Source organism: Musca domestica, unplaced genomic scaffold, assembly GCF_030504385.1.
Source record: "Musca domestica strain aabys unplaced genomic scaffold, Musca_domestica.polishedcontigs.V.1.1 146, whole genome shotgun sequence".
NCBI classification, from domain to species: domain Eukaryota; kingdom Metazoa; phylum Arthropoda; class Insecta; order Diptera; family Muscidae; genus Musca; species Musca domestica.
The window spans coordinates 361,191-388,106 of record NW_026712202.1 but is presented as its reverse complement, the minus strand read 5'-3'; the positions used below and the strand labels follow the sequence as shown (position 1 = coordinate 388,106).

Sequence of the window (26,916 nt, the reverse complement as noted above, 5' to 3'; positions counted from 1 at the left end):
AAATCCACGTTTATTATAGTCCATGAAAAAATATTTTTAAAAAAAATCCACCATTATTATAGTCCATGAAAAAATATTTTTAAAAAATCCACGTTAATTATAGTCCTTGAAAAAATACTTTTAAAAAGATCTACGTTTGTAGTAGCCCCTGAAAAAAATATTTTTAAAAAATCCACGTTAATTATAGTCCTTGAAAAAATACTTTTAAAAAGATCTACGTTTGTAGTAGCCCCTGAAAAAAATATTTTTAAAAAATCCAGGTTTATTATAGTCCTTGAAAAAATATTTTTAAAAAATCCACTTTTATTATAGTCCTTGAAAAAATATTTTTAAAAAATCCACGTTTATTATAGTCCTTGAAAAAATATTTTTTAAAAAATCCACGTTTATTATAGTCCTTGAAAAAATATTTTTAAAAAAATCCACGTTTATTATAGTCCTTGAAAAAATCCACGTTTGTAAGAATACTTGAAAAAATATTTTAAAAAATCCTCGTTTCTAATGGTTTTTGAAAAATTCTTAAAAAATCTTCGTTTGTGAAGTTCCTGGAAAAATATTTAAAAAAAAATACAGGTTTATGAATCGCCCTTGGAAAAATATTTAAGAAAACCCCCATTTTGTCAGAGTCCTTTGATTTTTATATTCTTAATTTTACTTAGTATTTTTATTATTGTTGTCCTAAAAGAACTCTCTAAAAAACTTCCCTCCCATACCTCGTTGAAGAACAAAAAAGCTGCAAAACTTGCATCCTCCAAGTAAAAGTAGTCTGTCTAAGGAGATATCAACAAAAAAGCAAAACAAAAATGACTAAAAAAACGACGACTAAGTGCAGCATTTGAAAGTCTTCCCTTTTTGGACAAGGATGTGGTGGCATCAACCAACAACTATTCTGCAGCTCTTGTTATTGTTGTTGCTATTATTTCGCAGACACATATAAATAAACTTAAAAATCTAAAGTGTTCTTCTCTCCTCCATCTCTACTCCTCGGGACAAGATTCGTGGCAACATGTTGCATTGTAAAGTAAGTTTTTGTTTTGGCCTCTTCGTCGTCATCATCATCTTGTAAAGGAAACCCGAAAAAAAAAACTACCGAAACTAGTTTTTCCAGCTACGTTTTGTTTTTGTTGTAAGTGGACATATAACTCCTGGAGCACATTGTAGAAACATGTTTGCTGTAAAAAGAAACAAGACTGGCAAGAATTAAAAAAGGCATCGCTCAACTACCACCACATGCGGCATTTTGTAGACATATCAAACTGAATGCGTTTAAAGTTTAGGAAAATAAATAAACAAAAGAAAAATAAAAAATAGGAAGACGTTTTACAACAACATTAACAGGAACTAGTCAATAGTTTTTGTTGGTTCGCTTCTAGATTACATGATGGAAGATGTTGTTCGAAGAGAGCCCACAAGGATAGACCGATCATAAAACTAGAAGACCGGTAAAAAAGTCAAGACCATTTTAATGGCTGCCCAGTTATATATTCTGCGAAGGTGGTAGGCCGTTAAGAGAGGAATGTAAGTGGAAACTGAAGAAAAATCACAATGAAAACAGTCGGTGTTATAGGCAATATCAAAGTCGCCTTTATGGACGAGTTCGAACTCGTCTCCATTGACACCAAAGTTGTCTTTATAGGAAAGTTGAAACTCGCCTTTATAGGCGAGCTGAAATTCGCCTTTATAAGCGAGCTGAAATTCGCCTTTATAGGCGAGCTGAAACTCGTCTTCATAGGCGAGCTGAACTGAAACTCGTCTCCATAGGCCAGCTGAACTGAAACTCGTCTTCATAGGCAAGCTGAACTGAAACTCGTCTCCATAGGCCAGCTGATCGGAAACTCGTCTCATAGGACAGCTGAGCGGAAACTCGTCTCATAGGCCAGCTGAGCGGAAACTCGTCTCATAGGCCAGCTGAGCGGAAACTCGTCTCCATAGGCCAGCTTAGAGGAAACTCGTCTCCATAGGCCAGCTGAGCGGAAACTTGTCTCCATAGGCCAACTGAGCGGAAACTCGTCTCTATAGGCCAGCTGAGTTGAAACTCGTCTCCATAGGCCAGCTGAGCTGAAACTCGTCTCCATAGGCCAGGTGAGCGGAAGCTCGTCTCCATAGGCCAGCTAAGCGGAATCTCGTCTCCATAGGCCAGCTTAGCGGAAACTCGCCTCCATAGACCAGCTAAACGGAAACTCGTCTCCATAGGAAATCTGAGCGGAAACTCGTCTCCATAGCCGAGCTGAAACTTATCTCCATAGGCGAGCTGAAACTTATCACCATAGGCGAGCTGAAACTCATCTCCATAGGCGAGCTGAAACTCATTTCTATAGGCGAGCTGAAACTCATCTCCATAGGCGAGCTGAAACTCATCTCTATGGGCGAGCTGAAACTCATCTCCATAGGCGAGCTGAAACTCATCTCCATAGGCGACCTGAAACGCATCTCCATAGGCGAGCTGAAACTCATCTCCATAGGCGAGCTGAAACTCATCTCCATAGTCGAGCTGAAACTCATCTCCACAGGCGAGCTGAAACTCATCTCCATAGGCGAGCTGAAACTCATCTCCATAGGCGAGCTGAAACTCATCTCCATAGGCGAGCTGAAACTCATCTCCATAGGCGAGCTGAAACTCATCTCCATAGGCAAGCTGAAACTCATCTCCATAGGCGAGCTGAAACTCATCTCCATAGGCGAGCTGAAACTCATCTCCATAGGCGAGCTGAAACTCATCTCCATAGGCGAGCTGAAACTTGTTTCTATAGACGTGTTGAGAAACGTCTCTATAGACGACGTTGAAAGTCGTCTCTATTGACGACGTTGAAAGCCGTCTCTATTGACGACGTTGAAAGCCGTCTCTATAGACGACGTTGAAAGCCGTCTCTATAGACGAGCAGAAAGTCGTCTCTCTAGACGACCGGAAAGTTGTCTCTCTAGACGACCGGGAAGACGTCTTTCTAGACGGCTGAAAGTTGTCTCTCTAGATGACCTCAAAATCGTCTTTTTAGACGACCTAAAAGTCGTCTCTCTAGACGACCTCAATGCCTCAATGTCTCTATAGACGACCTCAAAGTCGTCTCTCAAGACGAACTCGAAGTCGCCTCTCTAAACGACCGGATAATCGTCTCTCTAGATAACGGGAGAGTTATCTTTGCATGACCTGAAAGTCGTCATAAAAGTTTCACTTTTTTCCAAAATGTGAAGTGCCTTAAAACCGCATTGCATTTTATTGCTACCGGTTCAGATCCTTATCTCAAGCTGCTGCAGTAGACATGTGTCTGATGTCTGGTGCGTTTTTTTTCTTGCAATTTTAATGTCTGCCATGGATATCATTTGTTATTTGTTGCACTGGCTGTCTTCCGAAATGTTACTTCGTCTGCAACGAGACCCGTCTGCAATTCTTGTTTTTTATTTGTTTTTTTTTTTTTTGGGAAATTAGCCAAAAACCTTTGGGGAAACAAGGATACAAAAAAAAAAAAAAAAAGCAGCCGACGAAGATGCATCATGAAACATACATGATTTTCTGATTTCATTCATGATTGTTAAGCGTTTTGTTTTGTTTTTTTGTCTCATTCGGGCTCTCATTTGTTACCCGTCTGGTAGCTGCTGCTGCTGGAGTTATGCACCGACTGCAACAGGAATATCCCGACAGATTTTCGAAGCTGCCTTTCGATTACTTTAATGTTTTCTGTTGCTTCCTTTATAAGCAAGATGTTGTTGCTTTTGTTGTTGTCATTGTCTTGGCCATTTAAGGTAGTTGTCTAAAAGTTATGACCACAAGTTGGTTCATCTATCCGCTTGCCAATTGCAGTTTTTTAAGGTCAATCTTACATTTATGGTCAAGTTTTATGATTTTGTGGCGGCGGCGATGGTGGCGGCATAGAGTCATTGGCATGGGATGACTATTCGAACAGAAACTGGTAGTTGCCATGTGGAAGCAATGACTGCCTTTTTCTATGGGATACCTTTTACTTTTCGTTTCGTTTGAAGTCATCATTGAAAAATCGACGCGATTGTTTAACAAGCTAGATTTAGAGGGTATATATCATTTGATACGGAAACAAAGTGCCTCATCGAAATAACGCTTTTAGACCCTAGCTCTCTTTGGACCAAATCCGTTTCAGGACATTTGGAGTCCATCTAGGGGTGTTCGTCCGTCTGTCTGGCTGGCTGGCTGGAACGTACAATAACTCTCAAAGGCGGTATCCGACTAGGTCCAAACGTGGTACATCGGAATATTATTATCAAACTTAAATCGAGTTCGGAGATGGACAATATCGTTCCATTGCTTCTGGTAATTTCTATCAACAAAAAACTGTTATAAACATGGTAGAAGTCGGAACATTCCTTCAGGTACCTCCCCCACAAAAGGCTTTATGTTTTGAATAACCAAAAATTTTACAAAATCCCAAATAAGCTTCCAGTTCTCTTCATATTTTACACCTCCCATTATTTCTGCTACCACAAGATCTGGTGTGAAGATGGAATGCTTCGGTCCACTGCTTCTAGTACCTCCCCCACAAAGGGTCACAATTTTTAATGTCTATGAAGCTCATAAAACGCTAAATTAACAGTCGAATCCATTCAGACTTGGCAAATATCAATATTTTTATGAACACAAGATCTGTTATAAAGATGGGTGAGATCGGACCATTTCTTCTGGTACCAAACCCCCTCCCCCCCAAAAAAAAAAAACAAAACGGTGATAATTTTGAATAACCAAAACGACCATTGAGTCCAAAATAAAAATCCAGTTCTCCTCAAATTTTAAACATTCCATTATTTTTACTAACACAAGATCTGCTGTGAAATGGCATATATCGGCGCACTCCTTCTGGTACTTTCCCCACAAAGGGGAATATCCATGAAGCTCATAAAACGCGAAATTATCATCCATTCATACTTGGTACATCTAAATATTTCCATCAACACAAGATCTGTCATAGAGATGGTAGAGATAGGACCATATCTTCTGGTACCTTCCCCACAAATGGTCAACATTTTGAATAATCAAAACGATTATAAGATTCGAAATAAGCATCTAATTCTCTTCAAATTTCACACATGCCATTATTTTGATGAAAACAAGATCTGCTGTGAATATTGGATATATCGGCGCACTACTTCTGGTACTTTCTCCACAAATGGTTCTACATTTTGAAAAACAAAACGCTCATAATGTGCACTTTCGGTTGGCCACCAGAACTCAAGCGCCGGCCATGGTGAGGGTGTGGGTCGCCATAACAGCCGGTGGTCGATCTTTGCTCGTATTAATCGTATTAACTGTGGCATCAGAATAAATGCGGAATATTATCGCGAAAGTATCCTGGAGGGTGTATTAAAGCTTTGGGCACGCAAACATTTTGTCCGCAGACCTTGGACATTTCCAGAGGACTCAGCACACGCCGCCCAAGAACGGTTACAAATGAGGTTGATTTCCAGCGCACAATGACCACCAAAATCTCCGGATACTAATCCGTTGGACTATTGTGTCTGGAGTATTTTGGAAAGCAAGGTGGTACTAAAAATACCAAAGGGTCGATCACCTCAAGCAAGCGCTTCACGGTTTCAGCAGCGTTTCATTGGCCGTTTGAAGGCCATAATTCGTGCCAAAGGTGACCAATTCGAACAAATCTAAACTTATTCTAAAATTTGATGCTATTTCCGACATTTTTTCTTCCATCCAACCCAACTCGTTAGGCCGTTGATTTTGTGTTTTTTTAGATAAAATCCGAGAAAATTAGGATAACAAATAATTTCAAACGTTTTTTTTTAATTCCTTGGATTCCTTCAATTTTTATTCTATAATCCCGTTAAAATATTTCTCCAAATCTTAAAAACCAATTTAGCTTTTAAGTTTCAAGAATCTCATCAATGTTTCGAGTATTGTCAAATTTTGGCAAAGTATGATGACAATGACATTGAATGACTTTAAAATCCTTCAAAGGATTTGGTTGAAATTTCCAAAATAATTTCCCAAAAACTATTGTTGTTATTATTGTTCATTTGCTTAGCTATGTGTTTCAACCAGATAATAGACTTTTGTTCATGTTCTTGGCAGTTGTAAGTATATGAGGGAGAGGATTTTCTTGGATTTCCATGCAATAAGGCAAAGGAGTAAATTCTAAAAACTACTAACAACTACAAAAAGGCTTAAATGAGTTACGAAATATTACCAAGTAAAAGTTTGTTTTCTATGTTTCTCCCCCTCCTCTCCTCCATCATTAAAGTTCTAATGGAAGTCCTTAGCAATGCTGATTCAACACAATTCAAATTAAGGCCTTTATAACAAGTTTTAAGGATGGCCATCACTGAACATCATTTCGATGTTCATAACCATACTGGCCGATTGTTTATGGCTAATGAAGGAAGAAGAGAATGTAGTTGGTTCAGTTCTTTGTTTGATCAATTTTTCAATTTGTTCCGATAACAAAAGCTAAATACATTGTGTTTTTGTGAATTTTCATACAAAGGAAAATTAAGTCTTTTGTGAAAAGTAAAAGAGAATTTTAAAATTGGTTATGAGGCTTATGAGGGGATTAGAAAGGCTCCTATTAAATGGTCATCAAATTGGCAGTATTGGCGATTAAACATAAATTGGCGGAATACATATTTTGATATAAAGAAAGAAATTGAAAATAAAAAGAATGTTTTTTCAATATAAGAACATGCATTCAAGTGGCACACTGTTAAGGTTTTTTAGGAAAACAATTTCTAGGACTATCAGAGCTTTAAACGTAGAATTATGTAGAAAACCTTTTCAAGAACTATCAGAGTTTCAAATGTGGATTTTGAAAGAACAAAATTTCGAGGATTTTCAGAGCTACAAACGTGGATTTTGAAAGAAAAAAATTTCAAGGACTATCAGTGCTTCAAAGGCGAATTTTTAAAGAAAAAATGCAAGGACTATAAGAAAGCAAGGACTATCAAACGTGGGTTTTTAAAAAAATATTTTCAAGGACTATCAAACGTGGATTTTTAAAGAAAATATTTTCAAGGACTATAAAAAGTAGAATTTGAAAGAAAATATTTTCAAGGACTATACATCGTGGATTTTTTAGGAAAATATTTTTAAGGACTTTCAAACGTGAATTTTTTAAGAAAACTTTTTCAAGGACTATAAAATTTGGATTTTTTTAAGGACTATCAGAGCGTTAAACTTCGATTTTAAAAATAAAATTTTTAAGGACTGTAAAAGCTTCATACGTGAATTTTTAAAGAAAAAAAATGCTGCAGGACTATAAGACCCACATTCGAGGATTTTTAATTTTTTTTAAGGATTATCACAGCTTCAAACGTGGCTTTTTAAAGAAAATATTTTCAAGGACTATCACAGCTTCAAAGGTGGATTTTTGAAGAAAATATTTTCAAAGACTATCACAGCTTCAAACCCGGATTTTTAAAGAAAATATTTTCAAGGACTATCAGAGCGTCAAGCGTAAATTTTTAAAGACAATTTTTTTTAAAACGTGGTTTTTTAAGGAAAATGTTTTCAAGGACTATCAAAGCTTCCAACGTGGATTTTTAAAGAAAAAATTTTCAAGGACTATCAGAGCTTCAAATGTGGGTCTTTAAAGAAAAATTTTTCAAGGAATATCAGAGCTTCAAACGTAGGTCTTTAAAGAAAAATGTTTCAAGGGCTTCAAACGTGGATTTTTAAAGAAAATATTTTCAAGGACTATCAGAGCTTCAAACGTGGATTTTTAAAGAAAATATTTTCAAAAACTATCAAATGTGGATTTTTAAAGAAAATATTTTCAAGGACTATCAAACGTGGATTTTTAAAGAAAATATTTTCAAGGACTATCAAACGTGGATTTTTAAAGAAAATATTTTTAAGGACTATCAAACGTGGATTTTTAAAGAAAATATTTTAAAGGACTATCACAGCTTCAAACGTGGATTTTTTAAGAAAATATTTTTAAGGACTATCACAGCTTCAAACGTGGATTTTTAAAGAAAATTTTTTCAAGAATTATCATAGCTTCAAACGTGGATTTTTTAAGAAAATATTTTTAAGGACTATCACAGCTTCAAACGTGGATCTTTAAAGAAAGAAATCAAGGATTATCAGAGCAATATAATGAACAATTTTCAATCACTATCAGAGCTTCATATGTGGATTTTTAAAGAAAACATTTTCGAGGACTATCAGAGCTTCATATGTGGATTTTTAAAGAAAAACATTTCCGAGGACTATCAGAGCTTCATACGTGGATTTTAAAAGAAAAACATTTCCGAGGACTATCAGAGCTTCATACGTGGATTTTAAAAGAAAAACATTTCCGAGGACTATCAGAGCTTCATACGTGGATTTTAAAAGAAAAACATTTCCGAGGACTATCAGAGCTTCATACGTGGATTTTAAAAGAAAAACATTTCCGAGGACTATCAGAGCTTCATACGTGGATTTTAAAAGAAAAAAATGTTCCAGAAGTATCAGACCTAAAATTTTTTTAAGAATTATCAGAACCACAAATTTGGAATGAGAGTCACTGATGAGGCCTCCGTTGGTGTTTGGAATGTACGAAAAGTACTAAATAGTACTAAATTTGGTATTGAGTTAGGAATTCTGAAATTTGATCAATGTTGGTGACTAGGATGGAGAGATGTAGATTGTTTTTGATTTGCGTACTAGATTTTAGAAAATTCGGTTTTGGATGAACTCAAACTCACAACCTTGATTTTCACATTTCTATCGTTCACATATAGAGAAGTTGCAATAGTTTGGACAGAAAAATAGGATGTGGATTCATTGTGCAATGGCTTTGCTAATATCCTCTCTTCGGTCAACTTCATTTTCCTATTATTCTTTCCGAAATAGGAAAATATGAAGGCTTGATTTCAAACTTTTGTCAAACGGAACATATTGTGAATTTTGAGTATTAAAACGCTCACACACGAATTGCTGGAGCGAATCTAAAACTTTGGTGGACTTTCCGCTTTTCTTTTCTTTTTTCCTCCTGCCGGTGAAAGTTACATCTTTATTAAAAATCAACAGCACAAAAGTTTCGGAAAAGCTTATCCCAAACTCATTTTTCATTGCAGTTTTAATCTGTACGCGAAAAAAGAGAAAACCCATTCAACACTTTATCTCCATTGCATAACAATCCCCCCTAAAGAAAAACCAATGAAAAATCTAGTCAATTCATCCAAAGTAATTAGCCATTTTATGATGTATGTGGTGAGGTTCGTGCAGCATTAAATAGCATCGCAGCCATCACTGCCATCATCATCAACTGCCATTTGATTATCACAACAAAACGTCAATGATAGGTAATGATAGATCCATTATTGCAAATTTCCGACTATCGCTCTCTGCATAAAAATAATATTAATCTTATGATTGGCTTGGAGTTTTCATTTACGCTTTGCTATTTCCCAAGCGTTGATTGTGGGCTATTATTTTAATATGACTGGATAGCTGGTTGGCTTTCTGGCTGTCTGACTGGCAAATGACCAATTGTCCAGCCAAGAGATGGGATGAAAAAACGATAACATTTTTTGTTGGGCGGAAAATCGTGGGCAATACACTGCAGAGAAGAAGATAAAGATAAACAAAAAGTATGGAAAGAAACATCTCATGGTCATTTGATATCGGCCAACTAGACCATCCAGCCAATCGTCATCCTTTGAAGGCAGATAAATGAGTGGCGTAGAGTCTAATAAGCGATTTTGAGAAAGACAGTGGTAAAAATAATTTTTAAAAATATTTTCAAGGACTACCAGAGCCACAAACGTGGATTTTTTAATATTTTTTTAAAGGACTATTTTAGGGCCTTAATTTGTTTAAAAGGTTTTTTTTTAAGAAAAACCTTTCAAGGAATATCTTAGCTTCAAACTTGGATTTTTAAAGAAAAAAAATTAAAGGACTATCAGAGCCTCTAACGTGGACTTAAAAAAGAAAAAATTTTCAAGGACTGCATGTCTTCAAAGGTGGATTTTTAGAGAAAGAAGTTTTAAGGACAATCAGGTTTTAAACGAAAAAAAATAAAGGATTATCAGAGCTTCAAACGTGGATTTTGTAAGAAAAAAATGTCAAGGACTATTAGAGCTTCAAATGTAGATTAAAAAAAAATGTCAAGGAATATCAAAGCTTCAGACGTGGATTTTTAAAGAATTTTCCAAGGGACTACCAGAGCTACAAACGTGAATTTTTAAGAAAGTTTTTCAAAGGACTATCAGAGTCGCAAATGTGAATTTGCAAAAAATATTTTTCAAGGACTTATCTTAGCTTCAAACTTGGATTTTTAAAGAAAAAAATTTAAAGGACTATCAGAGCCTCTAACGTGGACTTAAAAAGATAAAATTTTCAAGGACTGCATGTCTTCAAAGGAGGATTTTTAGAGAAAGAAGTTTTAAGGACTATCAGGTTTTAAACGAAAAAAATTAAAGGATTATCGGAGCTTCAAACGTGGATTTTGGAAGAAAAAAATGTCAAGGACTATTAGTGCTTCAAATGAAGATTAAAAAAAATGTCAAGGAATATCAGAGCTTCAAATGTGGATTTTTAAAGAATTTTCCAAGGGACTACCAGAGCCACAAACGTGAATTTTTAAGGAAGTTTTTCAAAGGACTATCAGAGTCGCAAATGTAAATTTTCAAAGAATATTTTTCAAGGACTATAGGAGCCACAAAAGTGGATTTTTAAAGGGTATTTTTTCAAAGGACTATCAGAGCCACAAATGTGAATTTTCAAAGAAAATTTTTCAAGGACTATAAGAGCCACCAAAGTGGATTTTAAAGGATATTTTTTAAAGACCATCAGTTTAACAAACATGTGGTTTTAAAGAATATTTTTCAAGGATTATCAGTACCAAATATTTTTTCAAGGACTATAATAAACGTGGATTTTTTTAAATATTTTTCAAAGACTATAATAAACGTAGTTTTTTTTTAAATTTTTTTAAGGACTATAATAAACGTGGATTTTTTTAAATATTTTTCAAGGACTATAAACGTGGATTTTTTAAATTTTTTTTAAGGACTATAATAAACGTGGATTTTTTTTTAATATTTTTCAAGGACTATAATAAACGTGGATTTTTTAAAAAAAAAATTTGAGGACTATTTTAAACGTGGATTTTTTTTTTAATATTTTTCACGGACTATAATAAACGTGGATTTTTTTAAAAAAAAAAATTGAGGACTATTTTAAACGTGGATTTTTTTTTAATATTTTTCAAGGACTATAATAAACGTGGATTTTTAAAAAAAAAATTTGAGGACTATTTTAAACGTGGATTTTTTAAAAAAAATTTTAAGGACTATAATAAACGTGGATTTTTTTAAATATTTTTTAAGGACTTATTGTGAGCCTTTGGATTTTTTTAAATATTTTTTCAAGGACTATAATAAACGTGGATTTTTTAAAAATATTTTTTCAAGGACTATAATAAACGTGGATTTTTTAAAAATATTTTTTCAAGGACTATAATAAACGTGGATTTTTTAAAATATTTTTTAAGGACTTATTGTGAGCCTTTGGATTTTTTAAAATACTTTTTCAAGGACTATAATAAACGTGGATTTTTTAAAAATATTTTTTCAAGGACTATAATAAACGTGGATTTTTTAAAAATATTTTTTCAAGGGATATAATAAACGTGGATTTTTTAAAAATATTTTTTCAAGGACTATAATAAACGTGGATTTTTTAAAAATATTTTTTCAAGGGATATAATAAACGTGGATTTTTTAAAAATATTTTTTCAAGGACTATAATAAACGCGAATTTTTTTAAAATATTTTTTTAAGGACTTATTGTGAGCCTTTGGTTTTTTTTTAAATATTTTTTCAAGGACTATAATAAACGTGGATTTTTTAAAAATATTTTTTTCAAGGACTATAATAAACGTGGATTTTTTAAAATATTTTTTTAAGGTCTTATTGTGAGCCCTTGGATTTTTTAAATATATTTTTTCAAGGACTATAATAAACGTAGATTTTTTAAAATATTTTTTTAAGGACTTATTGTGAGCCCTAGGATTTTTTAAATATACTTTTTAAAGGACTATAATAAACGTGGATTTTTTAAAATATTTTTTTAAGGACTTATTGTGAGCCCTTGGATTTTTTAAATATATTTTTTCAAGGACTATAATAAACGTGGATTTTTTAAATACATTTTTTCAAGGACTATAATAAACGTGGATTTTTTAAATATATTTTTTCAAGGACTATAATAAACGTGGATTTTTTAAAAATATTTTTTCAAGGACTATTAAAAACGTGGATTTTTTAAATATATTTTTTCAAGGACTATAATAAACTTGGATTACTTAAATATATTTTTTTAAGGACTATAATAAACCAACCACTAATCCCCTGTATCCCATTACCTGCCCTAAAGTGTTGATAACATCCAATTCCATTCCATCATCTTAACAAACGAAATTGTAATAGACTTAATATGTTGATATTACGTAGAAGCTTTTCCACTTCACTTAAATTTAAGCCATTTTTTTATGAAAATGCCAACGCGTGGCATGTCGTCTTCTTCATTTAGCCAATTTGAAAAATACACTTTAAATAAATTGGACAGTTTGCAGACAAGTAAGTCATGCTGCATGATATCATGCACAACAGAACTTGTTGCATTCAACATTTCCAACAGAGACCATTAACTCTAAGCGTCTTGGCAATATCCGGGGCAGATGATATGTAAGCAACAAAATGGAAAAAAGTAGATGAAGTCATTTTCACTGTAATCTGTAAATACGAGTACAATTGTCAGTTTTAATCATGGCGTGTAATAAATCATAATAATTATTTGCAATTTGTTGTTGTTGGGGTTTTTCCTTGTTTTTCGTTTGGCAACTAAAGTCAGAAAATGCCATTTCAACTTCATTTGAAATGAAGCAAAAGACACAGCATGAAATTGGCTGGTGGTAATGTATGTGGAAAGGATCAAAGACAGTGTTTTTCGAAGACAATGAAACTAGCAGATATTTTTCAAAAGTCGAGGTTTTTATACACCTTAATAAATATTTTTAAAAAATGCATGTTTGTGATAGTCCTTGGAAAAATATGTTAAAAAAACCAAGGATGTGAAGAAATCCATTTTTGTTATAGCCCTTGAAAAAATATTAAAACAATCGACTTTTAGTTATATTTTTAAAAAATCCACGTTTATTATAGTCCTTGAAAAAAATATTTTTGAAAAATATTTTTAAAAAATCGACGTTTCTTATGGTCCTTGAAAAAATATTTTTAAAAAATCCACGTTTATTAAAGTCATTGAAAAAATATTTTTAAAAAATCCACGTTTATTATAGTCCTTGAAAAAATATTTTTAAAAAATCCACGTTGCTGTGAAAAAATATTTTTAAAAAATCCGTTTATTATAGTCCATGAAAAAACAATATTTAAAAAAAAATCCACTTTTCCACGTTCATGTATGTCAATGAAAAATATTTTTAAAAAATCCAAGTTTGCGATAGTCCTTGAAAAATATTTTTAAAAAATCCAAGTTTGCGATAGTCCTTGAAAAAATATTTCTAGAAAATCCAAGTTTACTGTGAGTCCTGAATAAAAATAAATTTTAAAAATCCACGTTTATGTGAGTCTTTGAAAACAAAATTTTTAAAAATCCACGTTTAGGTGAGTCCTTGAAAAAATATTTTTTAAAAAATCCACGTTTAGGCGAGTCCTTGGAATTTTTGTTAATTCACGTTTATGTGCGTCCATATAATTTAGTCTAAAAAAACCAACTTTGTTATGGTCCTTGAAAAAAGATTTTTTAAAAAATCCACGTTTAGGTGAGTCCTTGGTATTTTTGTTAATTCACGTTTATGTGCGTCCATAAAATTTAGTTCTAAAAAAGCCAACTTTGTTATGGTCCTTGAAAAAAAGATTTTTAAAAAATTCACGTTTATATGAGTCTTTGTTAATTTTTTCTAAAAATCCCAAAAAAATATTTTCAAAAGATCTACGTTTAGTACAGGGTCAGACAAAAAACTGCAACAAAGACAAACGCCATAATTTTTAAATTTTTTAAATTTTATCGAATGAAAGCAGAAAATGTCGGAAATAGCATCAAATTTTAGAATAAGTTTAGAATTGTACGAATTGATCACCTTTTGCACGAATTATGGCTTTCGAACGGCCAATGAAATGAAAATCGCACGCTCCCTAAATGCTGCTCTGCGATATTTTGATCCATTCCTGGCGAAGCGCTTGCTTGAGGTGATCGACACTTTGGTATTTTTTAGTGCCAACCTTGCTTTCCAAAATACTCCAAACACAATAGTCCAACGGATTGGTATCCGGGGATTTTGGTGGCTATTGTGCGCTGGAAATGAAGCGAGGAACCTCATTTTGTAACCATTCTTGGGTGGCGCGTGCTGAGTCCTGTTGGAATGTCCAAGGCCAAAATGTTTGCATGCCCAAGGCTTTAATACACCCTCCAGAATATTTTCGCGATAATATTCGTCATTTATTCTGATGCCACGGTCGATTAATACGAGTGGCTGTTATGGTGGCCCACACCATCACCATGGTCGGAGCTTGAAATCTGGTGGCTGGTGGCCAACTGAGGGTGCACATTTTGTTTGTTTACAAACTGCTGGACCACGAATGTTTTCTCATCGGAGGAAACCAAATTCGGCAGTTCACCACTTTCGGCTAAGCGAAGTAACTCTTTAGGTCTTTTGAGTTTAGTTTCTTTCTGTTGCGGTGTAAGTTCTTTTACTTTTTGGAATTTCAATGGCTTTACCCCGAGCTCATTTTCAATATTTGCCGAATGGAATATTGCGATATGATCCATTTTATGGCTACTGCGACGCGGGTTTCGATCAAGTCGCTTCTTTACTTTTCGAGCATTTCTGCTGATGTTGCTGTTTTCTTCCGTCCACTTCCTTGATGTCGGGCTACGCTAACAGTATCACGATAACGAGCGATGGTACGAGACACAAAAGATTTATTCACATTTAAATGCTGGAGTGCTCTAACGATAGCCACTTGTGGTTTTCCAGCGAAATATAAAGAAATCACCTTATTACGCTTGAATTCGACCACGACTAACTTTTTTTCTGGAAAATTCTCACCAAAATGCTTTTGTACGCTTTTAAACAATATAATGGAATGTCACTGGAATAATTTTAACAGTTATCGGACGAGTGGTTTAGAAATGACAGCAGTCTGAACTTGGTTGCAGTTTTTTCATCTGACCCTGTCTAGTCTTTGAAACAGTATTTAAAAAGTGAATCCTAACCACTGTCCCACTCCACTTCATATTGCAACAGTTGCAATTCCAAATGATCTTCATTACATTGCTCTTGATTCCACCAACTTAAATACTCCGGCAGACAGCAGAAATCAACTGGAATTGGAGTTGTTGCACTGATAGCTATAGCGAGCTAGCTAGCCGGCTGATTACTACTAATTGGCTAAATGTTATGAGAGCGCGTGGGTTGTATTTGGTTGGTATGTGCCGCCACAAAAGTTAATTGCCAATCTAAGAGACATCATTCATCCTCCAATGGCTGGAAAGTATCATAGCGTCAATGTGATTCCGCCGTTAATTTACTGCTGCCACACCATTATCCCGGTCTTTGTTTGCGCAAGACATTTATTTCAATTTAGTTCGTCATGTCGAAATTGCCAATTCGACATCCTTTTAATTGTTTACTTGATATAATTTGCGCACCGAAATAGTAGTAATCGCCTTCATTAACATCGATGTTGGCAAAATCAAAGTTCATTAAATATCGACTAAGCTTTTGTTGGTCGGACGGTCGGTCGGTATTATGTCGTCAATGAACAGTTCATGTTCAGTGATATTCGATGACTGACTTGGGTGTTGTCGGGTGGGTGGTTGCTTCCGTTTTCAAGGTTAAATGTGAACAAGACCCCGAAAATAATGTAAACTAAAGTTTTACACTACGACAAGGATGGAAAGTTATTTTTCCTCATTTTCTGGTTATTTTTTGCGGGTTGGAGAGGGAGTCACATTTATTTGCCATTCATACGCTCCGTTTAGCCGTGAAAATGTAACAGCACCACGCCAGCAGACAAAAGGTCAAAGGAAAAATCGGTGAAAATAAATGTTAGCAGAGAGAGCGAGAGGGTGTCAGTTTGGAATATTATAGTTGGCTGATTGGCATTGTGCGGCGACAATAGTTGGTTGCAAAGTTGGAGCTGCCTGTGCGTCAAGTTCAAGCAGGAAACGGCCAACATTGAACATTGACATTCAAAATTTTAGGAAAAAAAACTTGGCTAAACACACTTGTGACTGGAAGGACGATGAAAATTAATATTTGAAGAATTATTCATGGATATGTAAGAATAGAGGGTATATTAGCTTTGTCATTGTAACTCCTCGAAATATTCATGTTAGATCCAAAAAGGTTTATATATTATTGATCGGCGTAAAATTCTAAGTCGACTTTGCATCTCCGGGTGTCCGTCTGTCTGTTGCAATCTTTCGAACGAATTGAGTAGGGTAGTAGTAGTACTATACAGGGTGAGATGAACAAACTGCAACCAACTTCAGACTGCTGTCATTTCTAAGCCACTCGTCCGACAGTTGCTAAATTTTTTCCAGTGACAGCTCATTATATTGTTTGTGAGCGTACAAAAGCATTTTGGTGAGAATTTTCCAGAAAAAAAGTTATTCGTGATGGAATTCAAGCGTGATAGTGGGATTTCTTTATATTTGGCTGGCGAACCACAAGTGGCTATCGATAGAGTACTCCAGCATTTAAATGTGAATAAATCCTTTGTGTCTCGTACCATCGCTCGTTACCGTGATACTGTTAGGGTAGCCAGACATCAAGGAAGTGGGCGGAAGAAAACAGCAACATCAGCAGAAATGGTTCGAAAAGTAAAAAGCGACTTGATCGAAACCCGCGTCGCAGTGGCCGAAAAATCGCTCGTGAGCTGAACATATCGCAATATTCCGTTCGGAAATATTGAAAAATGAGCTCGGGGTAAAGACATTGAAATTCCAAAAAGTGCAAGAACTTACACCGCAACAGAAAGAAAATAGATCCAAAAGAGTTAAAGATTTGCTTCGCTTGGCCGAAAGAGGTGAACTGTCGAATTTGGTTTTCTCCGATGAGAAAACATTCGTTGTCCAGCGGTTTGTAAACAAACAAAGTTATCGTTTTTACTTAGCATAGAGGTCAGCTGAAAATGTGCACCTATGGTTGATCACCAGAACTCATATTATCGCGAAAATATTCTGGAGGGTGTATTAAAGCCTTGGGCACGCAAACATTTTGGCCACAGTCCTTGGATATTCCAACAGGACTCAGCACCATCGCTCTCAGCACGCGCAACCCAAGAATGGTTGCAAAATGAGGTTCGTCGTTTCATTTCCAGCGCTATTTCCGACATTTTTTGATTTCATTCAATAAAATTTAAAAAAATGTAAAAATTGTGGCGTTTGACTTTGTTGCAGTTTTTTTTATCTTACCCTGTATTGCCCATATATTTCAATACTTGCCGATACTAAATATTCTGATGGTTGGATCAAGTTGAGTTTGGGCCTATGCTCGGATCATTTTCAAATTTTCCTGACTCGAAGGTATTTTCATTCTGATTACGCAAATAATTTTTTTTTTCATGGGGGAAATACCCGGTTACCCGGTTATTCGACCCGAAAATTTGGATACAAAATCCGGTTGTTAACTGGTTCTACAAAATCGATTTGTACAAAATGGATATAATTTAAAACCTCATGGAAATACCAAGGCAAAGTATTTTTTTCATGGGGGAAACAATCGGTCATTCGATCCGAAAGTTCGGGCACAAAATCCGGTTTTTATCCGGTTCTACAAAATTGATATGTACAAAATGAGTATAATTTAAAAGCTTATGGAAATACCAAGGCAAAGTATTTTTTCGTAGGGAAATACCCGGTTATTCGACCCGAAAGGATATAATTTAAAAACATATGGAAAGGCAAGAGTGCAGGCTATAATATAGTGTATAGACCTTAATACCTTCTAACGGGTCCATTTTCGATTTTTTAGGGTTTTTTTCGAAAAGATCCTTTACAGAAATAATACTTGTACATGATACCCATTTTGTAGAACCGGATAAAATCCGGATTTTGTATCCGAACTTTCGTGCGAATATCCGGGCATTTCCTCCACGAAAAAATTATATTGCCATAATTAGGTTGAAGATACCTACATGTGATAAAAATGTCAGGTCATTCCGAGCATAGCCTCTAAACTCTACTTAAGCTAAAGGCTACTTGAATATGCTGATTATTTCTTATATCACTCATAAAGCCCTTCTTCCGAATATTTTGCCTTTTGGGAATTTAAGCCAAATGTTTTTAACAGAATATTTTCGAATTTGTTATTTGAAACTCGCAAAAGATGACAACTTCTGTGTCATCGACTTTAGGGTATTTCTAAGACTTTTTACCAAAAATTTCACTGCCGAAATTAAGTCGTTTTTATATCCTCAGCCATTTGGCTACAGAGAGTACATTTGATACGGCCAAAACGCGCCTCATAGAAATAAAGGTTTAAGACTCTAGGTCTCAAATCCGTTTAAGGATATTTAAGAGTCGATTTAATGGTGTACGTCCGTCCGAGTCTGCTGGCTGGTGCGCACGATAACTCTCGAAGGGAGTATCCAATTTTTCCAAACTTGGTACATCGCAATATTATTATCAAACTTAGATCGAGTTCGAAGATGGGCAACATCGGTCCACTCGTTCTGAGAACTCTCCCACAAAGGCCGAATTTGTGAAAAAAAAAATATTTTGCAAATCCACGTATTCTTCTTGTACCTCCCTCACAAAGGGGTCAAAGTTTTAAATAACCAAAACTATTATAAAATCCGAAATAAGCATCCGGTTATCTTCATATTTCACACATTTCATTATTTTTGTCAATACTTTCATCTGTCATAACTTGCGAAACAAGCCAGTGATTCTTTACAACTTGCTATATCTTAACATTTCTCTCAACCAGAAACCTGAGATGATATGGAATATATGCATGGAGAATATATGGAGAATATGGAACGCAAACATTTTGGCCACAGTCCTTGGACATTCCAACAGGATTCAGCACCATCGCTCTCAGCACGCGCCACCCAAGAATAGTTGTAAAATGAGGTTCGTCGTTTCATTTCCAGCGCTATTTCCGACATTTCGCATAAAATTGGATATAAATATTAGATTTTCTCGTCATGTTGCCCACACCAATATTTTTATCTGTATTAGATGAAAAATGAAAATGGAATACTTTGGCTATATCTGGTACCTCAGCATTTTCTAAAAATTATCACATATCTTATATGAAATGAAGAAAGTAGTTGTCGGATCATATTTAATTAGGTCCGATACGAAATGGATAATATTGGCCCATTCCGCCATAACCTAATCCATAAAGGATCAACAATTTCAAAAATCATAACAGTAGCCAATATATATTAAAATAATCCAACACTGGCTGAGAGTATACATCTGTCGGCAAAACCGACTAATATTTTTCAACTTGTTTTAATTTCATATCTTTTTTATATGAGTACAGGACACGTAAAACAAGGCTCGAGTGTATCCAAATAAAATAACAATTTTGCCTCAATGCGTTAAATGACTTTGATTGAAGGCACTGATTTATCTTTTCTCCATTTTCCTTTGGCAAAACAAACATAGCATTGACCTTTTCTTTTTTCGCGCCAGGCAGATAACCACCCAGCCACCTAACCGACCAACCACCCTCAAGCGAATAACAAATTTGGCACGTATTTTTAGCGTTAAGTGAATTTAAAATTAAAATTTAAGCACAACAAATAAATTGACTCCATTTAGACGAGCTGATATTACATCAAAGTAAAGGAGAAGAACGAAAATAAGCCAAATGTTAGAGATTAAATAGCTATTAATGGACTGGTGATTTTCGGAATTAAAATAATGAAAAAAAAAAACTGGACTTTGACAAAAGAAGGTCAATGTGACAAAGTCTTAAGTGACAATGTTCGATTATTTAAATATATTTTGACTTCTGTGATGATTATTCAAATTGTTGACACTCTATGGATAGGTTCCGAATATTGTCCTTTTCGCATCGGACCTAAATAAATATGATATAAATATTGCGATGTGCCAGATTTGGAGTATATTGGTTAGTTTCTTCACTTTATATGAGATATGTGCATTAGGTACCAGATATAGTCGACGAGAAGTATTTCATTTTCATACTTCATCTAATACCGATAAAAATATTGGTATGGGCAAAATTACAAGAGAATCGAACATTTATATCCACTTTTATGCGAAATCATAAATTCCATATTCATCTCAGGTTTCTGGTTGAGAGAAATATTTAGATATAGGAAGTTGTAGAGAATCGCTGAATTGTTTCTCAATTTATGACAGATAAAAGTATTGAAAATTGTTACCATTTGTGGGTTAGGTACCGGAAGGGGTTCGCAGATATATATCATCTTCACAACAGATTTTGTGTGAGCAAAAATGTCTGTATGTGAGAAATTTAAAGAGATTCGGATGCTTATTTCGCTTTCTTTGGGCGTTTGGTTTTCCAAAATCTTATGGGGGAGGTTCAAGAAAAAATGTTCCGTTCTCTACCACCTTTAAAACAAATCTTGTGTTGATCTAAATATTGAGATGTACTAAGTCCGAATGTTATCGGATGTTAATTTCGCGTTTTATGAGCTTCATGGATATTCCATATGTCGACCCTTTGTGGGGGAGGTACCAAAAAGAGTAGACCGACATATCCCATCTTCACAATAGATCTTCTGTTAGTGGAAATAATGGGATGTGTGAAATACGAAGCGAACCGTATGCTTATGTCGAATTTTATAGTCGTTTTGTTTTTTTTAAACCTTTGACACTTTGTGTGGGAGGTACCAGAAGAAATGGCCCGATCTCTACTATCTTTACAACATATCTTGTGTTAATAGAAATATTGTCTAAAGTCTGAATGGGATCGGATGTTTATTTCGCGTTTTATGGGCTTCATGGATATTCAAAATTTTGACCCTTTGTGGGGAAGGTACCAGAAAAAGTGGACCGATATATCCCATCTTAACACCTAGCCTTGGGTTAATAAAAATATTGGGATGTGTGAAATTTGAAGACAATCGGACTCTTACATCAAATTTTATACGGGTTGGAATTATTCAAAATTTTGACCATTTGTGGGGTAGGTACTTGATGGAGAGGACCATTTTCTCACCTGTACCTACCCACAAATGGTCAAAATTTTGAATAATTCCAACCATAATTCCATTTTCTCACCTGACCCAGAACTGACCAAAATATTAGGATTTGCAGAGTTGGAGCAAAATCGGATTATCGTTTCTCTTTCTGTGCAGAAAATATATTTTGTTTTGATAATTTCGATCATTTGTGGGGGGAGGTACAAGAAGAAGTGGACCGATACTTCCCATCTCCGAACTCGATCTAAGTTTACAAAAAATATTACTATATACCAAGTTTGGACCAAATCGGATACTCCCTTTGAGAGTTATCGCGCCAGCAAGACAAACAGACAGGCGGACGGATGGAAACAGATTTGGTCCAAAGAGACCTAGGGCCTAAAACCGTTATTTTGACTAGGCACTAGAAAATCTATTTTTATACCCTAGCCAAATGTCTGAAGGTATAAAAATGGATATTATCCACCTTAAATGGGGAGAAAATAAACAGTATTCGCGAAGCTGGTATGTACAAAAAATAATTTCTGGAGTTTTAAATTTTTTTTTTTCAATCCAACATGTTGGGAGAATTGGTTTAGGTAGGGCCTTTCTCGATCATTTCATTTATTCGATTATTTTTATAGCTTTTATGGCCACTCCAAATTTTAATTATTTTTACAGCTTTTATTTTGGTTTCAAGTTCGAAAGGCGACATTAAAATCCTGAGTTTAATTTAAGAAGATTGGTTAAGTTTGAAAGTGATATATTGTAGATTAAATTATTTAAATTTTGGAAAAAAATATTTATTCTTCATTTTAATTTCCTTATTAACGTAAATTTTATTTTCCTCATTAATGGCGATATTGATAATCGGGAATTTATTGAGCCGCTGAGATGTATAAATTCACTCAATAAAAAAATCTTAATTGATTAACAACTTTTCGATATCATTTAGTTTTGAATTTCAGTACACTGAATATATCCTTTTTTCTATGAAGATGAGTTTTGAATACAAAAAAATCCACTCTCATCACTAATCCCTCGCCATTTGCAATTCAATATCCGCACATATTTATTTATTTGTATTTTTTTTTTTTGCACTGTCGCAATATAAAGTGTTATTTCTCGAACATATTGTTTTCAATTATTTTAATTGCTTTTATTTTAGTTGCGAGTTGAGAAACTGACTTAAAAAAAGTTTATTTATTTGAGGGTGGTAGAGCGTGTATGGATGAAGGCCATATCCATGAAAGAAACTTTACTAATAATGTGGGATTAAATAAAACAACAAAAATAAAAGTTTTAAGTTTTTTCTCTACACACATCAACAATGCAATTCTAAAAAAAAAAAAAAACAAACATGAGTTGCATATCCCGCATTGTAATGAGTTGAGAGAAAAATAAAGTTCATTTCCCAGAGCAACAATTAAAATGAGGATTAAAGTTTTACAATTGCGTTTGAGTTGTAGTGAAACATATGTTAAATCAAATGGGGATATAAAATTATCTTTTGATACCCTTTGGAAATTAGGGGGTAAAGGGATATAGGTTTGCATATATATTTCCTCCCCAAAGTAAACCCCTGGATGGGAAGAGCGGGAGGGCTTGAAGAGCACGGGTTTTACACGAAGTTTACTCTCTACTCTTTTGTTTTACATGGCATTGCGCTCACAAGTATTCCTGATTGGAAAATATGAGAGGAATGGAAAAAATAGTGGAGAATTTAATTTATTTTCTAGGCTAATCTATTTTATAGGACACTCTGGCCTTCAGTTCATCTGAAAGGACTCTCTGGCCTTCAGCTCGTCTGAAAGGTCTCTCTGGCCTTCAGCTTATCTGAAATGACTTTCTGGCCTTCAGTTCGTCTCAAAGGACTCTCTGGCCTTCAGCTCGTTTGAAAGGACTCTCTGGCCTTCAGCTCGTCTGAAATGACTCTCTGGCCTTCAGCTCGTCTGAAAGGACTCTATGGCCTTCAGCTCGTCTGAAAGGACTCTCTGGCCTTCAGCTCGTCTGAAAGGACTCTCTGGCCTTCAGCTCGTCTGAAAGGACTCTCTGGCCTACAGCTAGTCTGAAATGACTCTCTGGCCTTCAGCTCGTCTAAAAGGACTCTCTGGCCTTCAGCTCGTCTATAAAGACTCCTAGCCTTCAGCTCGGCTATAACGACACCCTGGCCTTCAGCTCGTCTATGAAGCCTCCCTGGCGAACCATCTTGTCTATAAAGACTCTCTGGCCTTCAGCCCGTCTATAAGGACTTCTTGATCTTCAGCTCGTATATAAGGATTACCTGGCCCTTAGCTCGCCTATAAGGACTCCCTGACCTCCAGCTCGTCTGTAAGGACTCCCTGAGCTTCAGCTCGTCTATAAGGACTCCCTGAGCTTCAGCTCGTCTATAAGAACTCCCTGGCCTGCAGCTCGTCTATAAAGACTCCCTGGCCTACAGCTCGTCTATAAAGACTCCCTGGCCTACAGCTGGTCTATGGAGACTCCATAGCCTTCAGCTGGTGTATGGAGGCCCCAATCCTTCAGCTGGTCCATCGAGACTCCCTAACTTTTAGCTCTTATATAAAGACTCCCTGACCTCCAGATCGTCTATAAGAACTCTGTGGAGACTCCCTAGCCTTCAGCTGGTCAATGGAGACTCCTTAGCCTTCAACCGGTCTATGGAGACTCCATTGCCTTCACCTAGCCTATGGAGACTAACTGGCCTTTAGATACTTACGGAGACTTCCTGGTGTTAGCTCTCCCTAACCTTCACCTCCTTTATGAAACCTCCTGTCCTAGATTTTTCTTAATTTAATTTTGCGTAAAATTTTGTCTTCCAGCAATTTTCACTTTTCTCTTCAATAACAAAGAAATCAATTTAATGATGGTCTTAGTTTCAATGCTGTCCTCTTACATGTAAGTTCCATTATAGCTTTATGTCATGTTGACTAACATATTTATTTAATCTCTAACAGTGACAAATATAATATCCTTAAAGAAAAGATTTTCAATTATTATTTCTTGGAAATTGGGCACAAGAAGAAGAAGAAAGATAGGTAGAGCCAGCAACTGAAGTAGAAGGGAGAAAAAGGGTATTTGAAGAATATTTACCAAAAGGATTTTCTTGTAAATTCTACTTGATATGGCAATCTTCCATCGAATGACCATGGTAATGACACAGACTACATATTAAACAACTTTAGTAGTCCAGTCATCGTAGCTGCTGTTGTTGTCGTTCTTGTTGTTAATTATGACCGGGGGGTAAGAAGGTAAGGCGATATCAGATTTCCATCCCCTTCAAACATGAATGTAATTCTGAAGTGTCTCATTCATCGTTGTCGTAATCGCCATGACTAATTTGGGACGGTACTTAACTTTTATTAATTAAGTTTTGTAACCACAAAATATAAACGCAAATTGAGATTATTCACAGTAAGCTATTGATGATGACCTACAACTACTGTAGGTCATAATAAATTCATTTGTAATTGAGAAAATAATTAAAAAGGGGAAATGTATTTTATTCTTACCTTTATTTCGAATTAGAGATGCAGAACACCTGAAAGAGATAAAAAAAATTGTTTTAGAAAGAAAGGGAAACATTTATAAATAAATTGTGATGGAAGTCTGTAAGGTAATAATTGAGTTGAAGACCAGGGCATAACTGAAGATGAGCTGAGGATTTGTGAGTCACTGAAGACGAGCTGAGGGTTTGGAAGCCTCTACGAGCCAAGAATTAGGGAGGCATTGTGGACGTCTTTATACACCAGCTGAAGGTCGTCTTTATAAACGAGCTGAAGCCCGTCTTTATAGGCGAGCTGAAGACCGTCAGAATAGACGAGTTGAAGGCCAGACAGTTTTTACAGAGAGCTGCTGGTGGGCCAGGGAGTCTTTATAGACGAGCTGGTGGGCCAGGGAGTCTTTATAGACGAGCTGGTGGGCCAGGGAGTCTTTATAGACGAGCTGGTGGGCCAGGGAGTCTTTATAGACGAGCTGGTGGGCCAGGGAGTCTTTATAGACGAGCTGGTGGGCCAGGGAGTCTTTATAGACGAGCTGGTGGGCCAGGGAGTCTTTATAGACGAGCTGGTGGGCCAGGGAGTCTTTATAGACGAGCTGGTGGGCAAGGGAGTCTTTATAGACGAGCTGGTGGGCAAGGCAGTCTTTATAGACGAGCTGGTGGGCAAGGGAGTTTTTATAGACGAGCTGGTGGGCAAGGGAGTCTTTATAGACGAGCTGGTGGGCCAGGGAGTCTCTAAAGACGGCTGAAGGGCCAGGGAGTCTCTATAGACGAGCTGGTGGGCCAGGGGGTCTCAATAGACGAGCTGAAGGCCAGGGAGTCTCAATAGACGAGCTGAAGGCCAGGGAGTCTCAATAGACGAGCTGAAGGCCAGGGAGTCTCAATAGATGAACTGAAGGGCCAGGGAGTCTCAATAGACGAGCTGAAGGGCCAGGGAGTCTCTAAAGACGGCTGAAGGGCCAGGGAGTCTCTAAAGACGAGTTGAAGGGCCAGGGAGTCTCTATAGACGAGTTGAAGGGCCAGGGAGTCTCTATAGACGAGTTGAAGGGCCAAGGAGTCTCTATAGACGAGCTGAAGGGCCAGGGACACTCAATAGACGAGCAGAAGGGCCAGGGACACTCAATAGACGAGCTGAAGGGCCATGGAGTCTCGATAGACGAGCTGAAGGGCCATGGAGTCTCGATAGACGAGCTGGTGGACCAAGGAGTCTCAATAGACGAGCTGGTGGGCCAAGGAGTCTCAATAGACGAGCTGGTGGGCCAAAGAGTCTCAATAGACGAGCTGGTGGGCCAAAGAGTCTCAATAGACGAGCGGAAGGCCAGGGGGTCTCAATAGACGAGCTGAAGGCCAGGGAGTCTCAATAGATGAACTGAAGGGCCAGGGAGTCTCAATAGACGAGCTGAAGGCCCAGGGAGTCTAAGTAGACGAGCTGAAGGGCCAGGGAGTCTCAGTAGACGATCTGAAGGACCAGGGAGTCTCAGTAGACGATCTGAAGGACCAGGGAGTCTCAATAGACGAGCTGAAGGGCCAGGGAGGTTTCATAGCTGAGCTGGTGGACAAGAGAGGCTTCATAGCTGAGCTGGTAGACAAGAGAGGCTTCATAGCTGAGCTGGTGGACAAGAGAGGCTTCATAGCCGAGCTGGTGTACGAGAGACGCTTCATAGCCGAGCTTGTGGACCAGAGAGGCTTTATAGCCGAGCTGGTGGACCAGAGAGGCTTCATAGCCGAGCTGGTGGACCAGAAAGGCTTCATAGCCGAGCTCGTGGACCAGAGAGGCTTCATAGCCGAGCTGGTGGACCAGAGAGGCTTCATAGGCGAGCTGGTGGACCAGAGAGGCTTCATAGCCGAGCTGGTGGACCAGAGAGGCTTCATAGCCGAGCTGAAGGCTATATACCCAATTTTTTTAATTTTAATAATATTCAATATCCTTGATATGTCACCTCCAAATCCTCTTATCCATAATTTTTTTTCAAATTTCCATCGCCATTGCAATCCAAATGGAAATCATTAATAATTGTTTTTCTATAAATGTCAATTGTGGCAATTGTATAATCTGTCATCACTTCGATGGTTCAAGGTCTATGTCGCTCCCCCTCCCACCCCCATGTAGCCACACATATAAAATCACTACATTTACTCTCATTCCATAAAAGGATGCCTGATGGCATCAATTACGTCTAATGGCATTTTTATTTGCACAATATAGCTGCTGCCACCACTGCCACTGCTGCTGATGATGGCATAAATTCGACCTTAAATCAAACAATAATTTCTCATTTGCCTAAGTGTTGGGCGGGGGT

At 36.4% G+C, this 26,916-nt stretch overlaps 1 protein-coding gene across 6 annotated transcripts in view; it reads right to left on the bottom strand.

Moving 5' to 3' along the window:
• The window catches only part of LOC101891252 (extracellular sulfatase SULF-1 homolog), a 346,652-nt gene that overhangs the window by 25,098 nt on the left and 294,638 nt on the right, over positions 1–26,916 (bottom strand). For all 6 annotated transcript variants that reach the window (XM_059119415.1, XM_059119418.1, XM_059119417.1 and 3 more), the window contains one exon: positions 24,630–24,658. The gene's annotated coding sequence lies outside the window, so the exon portion shown is untranslated. The remainder of the gene's footprint in view (positions 1–24,629; positions 24,659–26,916) is intronic.